This window comes from Lissotriton helveticus, chromosome 11, assembly GCF_964261635.1.
Source record: "Lissotriton helveticus chromosome 11, aLisHel1.1, whole genome shotgun sequence".
NCBI lineage: Eukaryota > Metazoa > Chordata > Amphibia > Caudata > Salamandridae > Lissotriton > Lissotriton helveticus.
Window position 1 is genome coordinate 740,012,252 of NC_136072.1, and position 7,387 is coordinate 740,019,638.

Genomic DNA, 7,387 nt, shown 5'->3' on the forward strand with positions numbered 1-7,387 from the left:
ACAGTTCTGACAAAGTCCCTGCGTTTCTTACGCTTCCTCAACCTTTAAAAGGACATGGAACCCCTCAAGCAGAATTATATATTTTCACAAGCACCGCCTGAATCACATACACCGGTACAATGCACCAGTCATTACACAAGTTCAGGCGAGGACCGCCCTTGGGCGGTACAGTTGGAGGGATCCCGTGGTAGAGCACCAAAACGACAATCCCAGGTACACACAGAAGGCCCTAGGGCTGGGGCTGTAGCAGAGGTCTCTATGAGCACATCACACACAGACACAAACCATACTGTTCAGGTAGGAGGGGGGCAGCTACCTAGAAAAGTATGGTCCCGCAAAAAACATAAGTGGGCTAATAGCGCTAAGCAACGCCGGCTTTTAATAAGTAAATTAAAGAAAGCCAAAATATGCGCTACACGGCGTCTTAAAAGGACCCCCAAGCCCGGCCTAAACCAGAATCCCCAAAGTGATACGGCAGCAAACGCCCCCTCCAGTCAGATTCCTTAAGATGAGGATTCAGAGACAGTGTTCTTAGAGAGCGTCAGAACCTACAGCCGTACTGTAGAGAGATTTAACGCTACAGAGCACTACGAGGAGTTTAGGTTTATTAACCTACACCGGATAAGGTCCTCCCTGCACGGGCATTTAGTCATACAGCAGGCTGTGCAATCACTCATTGATAGGTTGATACGTGATGTGGATCCTAATGATTTTTTCCAGCACTGCTTCCAGGGGCAGGGCCTTGACAGTCCGTTGTTCACCAAAAGAAGGGCCCTTGATGTGTTTGATGCTGTGGAATTTTTAGAAAACCTGTCAAAGCTTTTACAGAGTAAGGCTGAACTAGTCGCCTATGGCACTTTCAGAGTCATAGCCCTCATTGTAAGGGGTCATGAGGGGGGTGTTTCCAGGCCTTTAAAGAGTGTCCTGTACAGTAAGATCATTGGTAAGAAACAACGTTGGCTGCTCAACTTTAACAACGGAGCAGCCAACACATGTCTGGCGGCCAGCATCGTGGGATTGCTGATGGGTCGCAACACCACTGATGCTGTCATTATGTCTAGAGCAGCTGAAGCCCATGAGGTTCTTGAAATACCTCCAGACCGCATGGTCGGCTTTGGCGACATAGGTCTTTTTGAGAACTATTTCGCCGTTACGGTGAAAGTTCTTTATCACAACGGTTCTTGGAAGTACTTTACAACCGGGGAGCGTGTGAAAAACAAGACTGTATATGTCCTTCACCATGAGAATCACTTTTACGGTATCTTGAACCTTAAAAGTTTTCTGGGAGTCAAGTACGTGTGCACACATTGCGACCATATATACAACACTAAGGCACAGCATCAGTGTGAAATACATTGTAAGATGTGTCAGAGGGATGGTTGCGTTGTAGACGATGCCCTGAAGGTGATGTGTCGCACCTGTAAAATGTTTTGTCGCTCCCAAGTCTGCTTGCGCATACACCGTGAAGCTATTAAATGCAACCCTAAAATGGACTGGCAAGAGTGTGGCCGGTATGTGTCGACAGAGCACAAATGCAAAGGCATGAAATGTCCAAGGTGTCAGATTCCATGTCGGGCTGGATTTGTACACCAGTGTTACATGGTTAAAGGCAGACATCAGCCCAAAACCGAAGATTACATTGTTTTTGATATAGAGTGCACACAGGAAACGGGGGTACACCAACCTAACTAAATTTACGCCCACCATCTAACTTCTGATGACTGCTGGGAGTTTGAGGGGCGAACGTGCGTTGGTGATTTCCTCAATACGTTCATTCAGTCAAAATTCAAAGGGTATACCATGCTTGCCCACAACTCTAAAGCATACGACTCATTCTTTATTTTACAGAATATGATTCGTGAAAAGGTTCAAGTAGAACTCATCACTCAAGGGTCCAAGCTGATGTTGTTAATGGCTGGGCAGTTACAAATAAGATTCATAGACACCCTGAATTTCCTACCCATGAAATTGAGCAAGCTATCAAAAGCTTTTGGTTTTCCCGGGTGTAAAGGTTATTTTCCACACTTTTTTAACACTTGGGCGAACCAGAATTATGTGGGCCCATGCCGCCTCCGGACAGCTACGGGGTTGATTATATGATGCCTGCTGAGAAAGAGAGTTTTCTACAGTGGTACTCTGAAAACCGCGAAAAGGAGTTTAATTTTCAAACCGATTTGAAAGCCTATTGCAAGGCCGATGTAATGATCCTGCGACAGGCATGCAACCTCTTCAGAGAGGTTGTGGTGTCTATGACTAAGAAAGTTAGGGTCATGAAACACAAAACACCTCAAATGACTAAGAAAGTCAGGGTCTTGAAACCCAAGACACCTCAAATGCCAAAGTCGGTTGAATACATAGACCCTTTTCAAAACATCACCTTGGCCTCCATGTGTATGTCCATCTACAAGCACATGTTTTTAAGACCAGAAAGTATCGCTCTAGTGCCGCCAGACCTCTATAACGGTAAACAGAAACGTTATTCAACCCCTTCTATCCAATGGCTCATGTACGTCTCTGAGAAGGAAGACATAGATATTCGGCATGCCTTACAGGGTGGTGAATACCGTCTGGGTCCCTATTACCTGGATGGGTACGCTGAAATTAAGGGCGTGCCGACTACCTTTGAATACAACAAGTGTTTTTACCACGGCTGTCCTCAGTGTTACAAACCCCATGAGTTTAACAGACTGATGGGGGCCAAATTTGGACACTTACACAGACATACTATGATAAGGGCCCAGTATGTTGAAAAATTTGGCTTTGCTCTGCGGGTACTATGGGAGCACGAGTGGTTAGAGATGATAGCAACCAACACTGAGCTACGTTCTTTCCTTCAGAGTCGTGATTTACCACAACCTCTGGAACCCCGCGATGCCTTATTCGGGGGGCCTACAAATGCCATACAGCTGTACAGGGCCGCTGGGGAGGGTGAGAAAATACACTATTATGATTTCACCAGTCTGTACCCGTTTGTAAACAAAATGAAGGTGTACCCCTTAGGGCACCCTACCATCATATATAGAGACTTTAAGCCCCTTTTCGAATACTCCGGGCTAGTCAAATGTGAAATCTATCCTCCAATGCAGCTTTACTTTCCCGTGTTACCATACAGAGTTGATGGTAAGCTGATGTTCCCCCTCTGTCGAACATGCGCTGTGTTTAAAGAGGTCGGTGGTTGCAGTCACACCGAAGAACAAAGGATGCTGACAGGGACCTGGTGCACCATCGAGGTCCAAGCTGCCCTAGACAAAGGCTACAGACTCGGTAGAGTACACGAGGTGTGGCATTTTGAGAGGACCACGACACGTCTCTTTTCACGCTACATTAATTTGTTTCTGAGAGACAAACAGGAGGCCTCCGGATATCCCGAATGGTGTACTAGTCAAGCTGCAAAGCAGAAATGCATCGTTGACTACCACACGCATGAGGGTATACGTTTACGGCCACATTTGATAGAGGTCAACCCTGCCCGCCGACAGTTAGCCAAACTCTGTCTCAACTCCTTATGGGGAAAATACGCACAGCGTACAAACATGTCAAATACGACCTTAATAACAGATCCTGACAAACTGTTTAAGTACCTTTTTGCACCTTGTTACGAGGTGTCCAGCTGCGAGTTTATCGATGACGAGACCGCTGCTGTGTGCTAGAAATACATAAAAGAGTATCCCACAACGTGTAACAACATAAACATCTTTATAGCATGCTTCACGACTGCACACGCCCGTCTAGAGCTTTACGGTGTTATGGATAAACTCCAGGACCGTTGTCTGTATCACGATACCGACTCAGTGATTTTTCTGAGTAAACCGGGGGATGAAGATCCTCCTCTTGGGGATTATCTAGGTAATTTGACCAGCGAACTCGATAAGGATGAGTACATAATAGAATATACCCCAGCCGGGCCTAAGACATACTCGTACAAAACGAACACGTACAAAGTGTGTATGAAGGTCAAAGGTATAACATTAAACGTCAGCAACACCCTAAAAATTAATTTTGACAGTCTGAAAGATCTGGTGCATGAATACTCTGCAGTGGCCGATCAACAAAATGATAAAACCATAGTTGTTAACCAGCCCTGCATAGTCAGATCCAAAAAGAAGTGGGAAATTACAACACAGCCCCTACATAAAACCGTACGCGTTGTTTTTGAAAAAAGGGTCCTGACTACTGATTATAAAACACTGCCGTACGGATATTAGGAGCATTAGAGAGGACACCACCAGCACAATGGACACCTGATTACAGCACCCATTCTCCTGTGTGTTAGCAGGGCCCTCAAACTGCGGTAAAAGCTACTTTATAAAAAAGCTCTTAGAAAATGCTGCAGGTGCTTTATCCCAAACACCTAATAACATCGTATGGCTTTATTCGTGCTGGCAAGAGCTTTATACCGACCTGTCCCGCAGCTTCCCTCATATCAGATTTATAGAAGGTATACCTGAGAATCTCAACGATGATGTGCTGCGACCCCCGACCCTTGTAAACATGGTGATAGTCGATGACCTTATGCGCGAAGGTGGTGACCATCCTGAGCTAGAACGAGCTTTTACTCAATATTCACATCACCGCAATCTAAGCATATGTTACATTGTGCAGAACTTGTTTTACAAGGGTAAGAATAGCCGCTCTATAGCACTCAATGCCTCATATCTTGTTTTATTTAAAAATCCCTGTGACAAGCAGCAAATATCCATCATAGCTAAGCAGATGTACCCTGGGAACACACACTTCTTCATGGAGGCCTTTAACGACGCTACATCAAAACCCCACGGCTACCTGCTGGTCGACTTAAAAAATAATACTCTAGAAGACTACAGACTAAGGGCGGATATTTTTCCCCCTGATTTCCCAGTCGCTTACACCCCAAAGACTAAGTCCCGAGCCTATAAAAAGTAGCGCTGAAGACCATTAGAGACATTTGTAGCCAGGCCTTATAACCCCCAGGTGCTGACAATGTCTGAACGCCTACGTCGCAATTTGGCCCTTCTGAAAATGTTGGTAACAGCCAGTCCCCAACACCGAAAGGCCCTCCTCTGCGCAGCTTCTGACGATTTAGTGGCAGCCATTTCAGAAATAGCTCTAAACACCCTAAAAGGCAACGTCCCTATATCAAAGAGCCAGTTACAAGTGTTGAAGAAGAAGCGACATCTTATCAGGAAGCTCAGTAATAAAAGGGCCTCACTCATCATCAAGAAGAAACTGGTGAAACAGTCTGGGGGTTTTATAGGCTCAATGCTGGGCATAGCTATACCCGTAATTACAAGCCTCCTCTCAGGACTGTGATGGAGCATGCCTCAAAGATGTATCTGGTTCCTAAGCAACAATTGGAGAAACGGGGCTCTACTGCGGTCAATGCCTGGGATATACGTCGTAATGAGACTCTACGCCTGGATGCTGAAATTAAAGACATTTTGAACCGGACGGATCTAAACCCTTACGACAAAGCTACCCTTTACACCAGCACCCTTAAAAATTTTCTAAGCTACTACAAACAGTGGGATACCGAAAAAAACAAGTTAACTTTATATGCCCCGGACTCTGAACAGCCAGCAGCATCTGCGCATGCTACGCCGCCCCAACAGCCGCAGCCGCAGCCGCAGCCTTCCCAGACCCCTCCCTCGGATATTTTTGTTGATGACCTCCTAAAAAATATAAGCCAGAGGCATAGGGGGGGCCGCGCAAATGTTGATGAGTAAACTAGCCGCTTCTAAAGACCTAACAGCTTGGAATGACCGGGGTGAATTTCTCTACAAGGGCCAGCCGGTTATTGGTTCACACATGTACGGTCTGGTCAAAGGTCTCACTCACCCCAAGATACTAATGCATCAAAATGCTCCCAGAGGCTGGGAGCAGTTTCTACAAGCGGCAGCTGAACTCAACATCCCTTCCACACTCGTGGGTAATAACGACCACCGCCGTATGCTTGAAAGTTTAAAGGCGCCCCTCCTGCCATCGCCTGCCGCCTCTGACGCCCTCTTGGAGCAACCCCATGGGGCCTTCAGCACGGCGAAAAAGACACATGTCCAAGACCCACACGTGGATTATTCCTTAATGTTTCTACAGACTTTTTGAATAACTGTGCCTTCTACGTGTATAACAGTGATTTTTCTTCATATATTTCTTTAGTAATGACTGTCAATATAATGCGTAACCTACATAATGTTTGTAATAAACACTTTTTATAAATTTTCAACTCTTCTCACTCGTCTTTTTAAAACATTTTAATTATGGTGTATGAGACAGCATAGAAATACAGAGTCTGAATGTGTGCTTTAAAAAAATTCTTTATTTTAAACGTTCATCATTAAACATACATGTGTTACAATCCCTTACAATTTTGACTGATGCTATATTCTGTTTTCACAGGCTGGACCGAGACCCTTGTGTTTTCTTTTACATATTTCACAACTATACTGTCATTGTTAACAAGGTCACTCGAATATAGATTTAAGAAATTTCTAAACAACGTACCCTCAGACATTTTACTGCTAAAATAAATACAGTGTTCTCCGCATGTGATGGCTAGCGAATCCTGGACCCGTAGCTTGTTATACTCTACCCTCGCCGCAGCTTTTTTCATAAACTTGAATATGGGTTTTGTATAGATACTGTGTTCGGGGAACTCTGATGTACTGTCAAGCACTGTAACCTTGTCACTATCTATAAACATGCCAACCCAGTGTGTTCCACCCTTGTAATGAGGATCGGTGTTAAAGACTAGGGTGCGTGGTCTTTCTGACCCTATTTCGGCAGGCAGCCCATTGCTAGGGAAAACACCTAAAAAATATTTCCTAGCGTATTTGTGCCTACGTAAGAAGTCTCGTATCTGCACAGTGTCCATTTCACAAACGTTTAAAGATAGTCAAACAAAATCTGTCTGGCGTGGTTGATCTGAATGATGCTGTCAAATACCGAGAATACGATCATGTTCACATTCGTAGGTAGCGGATTACTAAATCGTATTTCAGCTTTTAGATTTCCGTTTTTGACAAGGTTGTAGTGATCACCGTCTTCCATGTCAGGGGTCAGCTCGAATGCGAACAGCGTGTATCCGGTCCCATAGCCTTCTCTTGTCACAGCTACACCACAGTCCCGTAGATGCTTCCCAGTTATCGAAACCAGCCCCTGGTATTCCCTGATGTAGTTGGAGTTTATAAAACTGGGTGTGTAGGGTTTTACAGGAATCACGGTGCCCTCGTTGACCAGCGCAGCATAGTTGATGCTGTAGTGCTTAAAATTGAAGGGATTTGAGGCGTAGGTGCCGCTAAAAGCGGTATTGTCCACAAATCCGATGATGATAAGCTTTGGTAGTTGTCCCAGAAATAAATTCTGTTGCTGCGTTAACCTTGTACCGGCTGTGATGCTGAATACCTTCAGAGCC

The 7,387-nt window shown here is 45.1% G+C and overlaps 1 pseudogene; it reads left to right on the forward strand.

Moving 5' to 3' along the window:
- Nucleotides 1–258: 258 nt before the first annotated feature.
- LOC144790881 (uncharacterized) lies at nucleotides 259–1,711 on the forward strand (annotated as a pseudogene).
- Nucleotides 1,712–7,387: the final 5,676 nt, after the last annotated feature.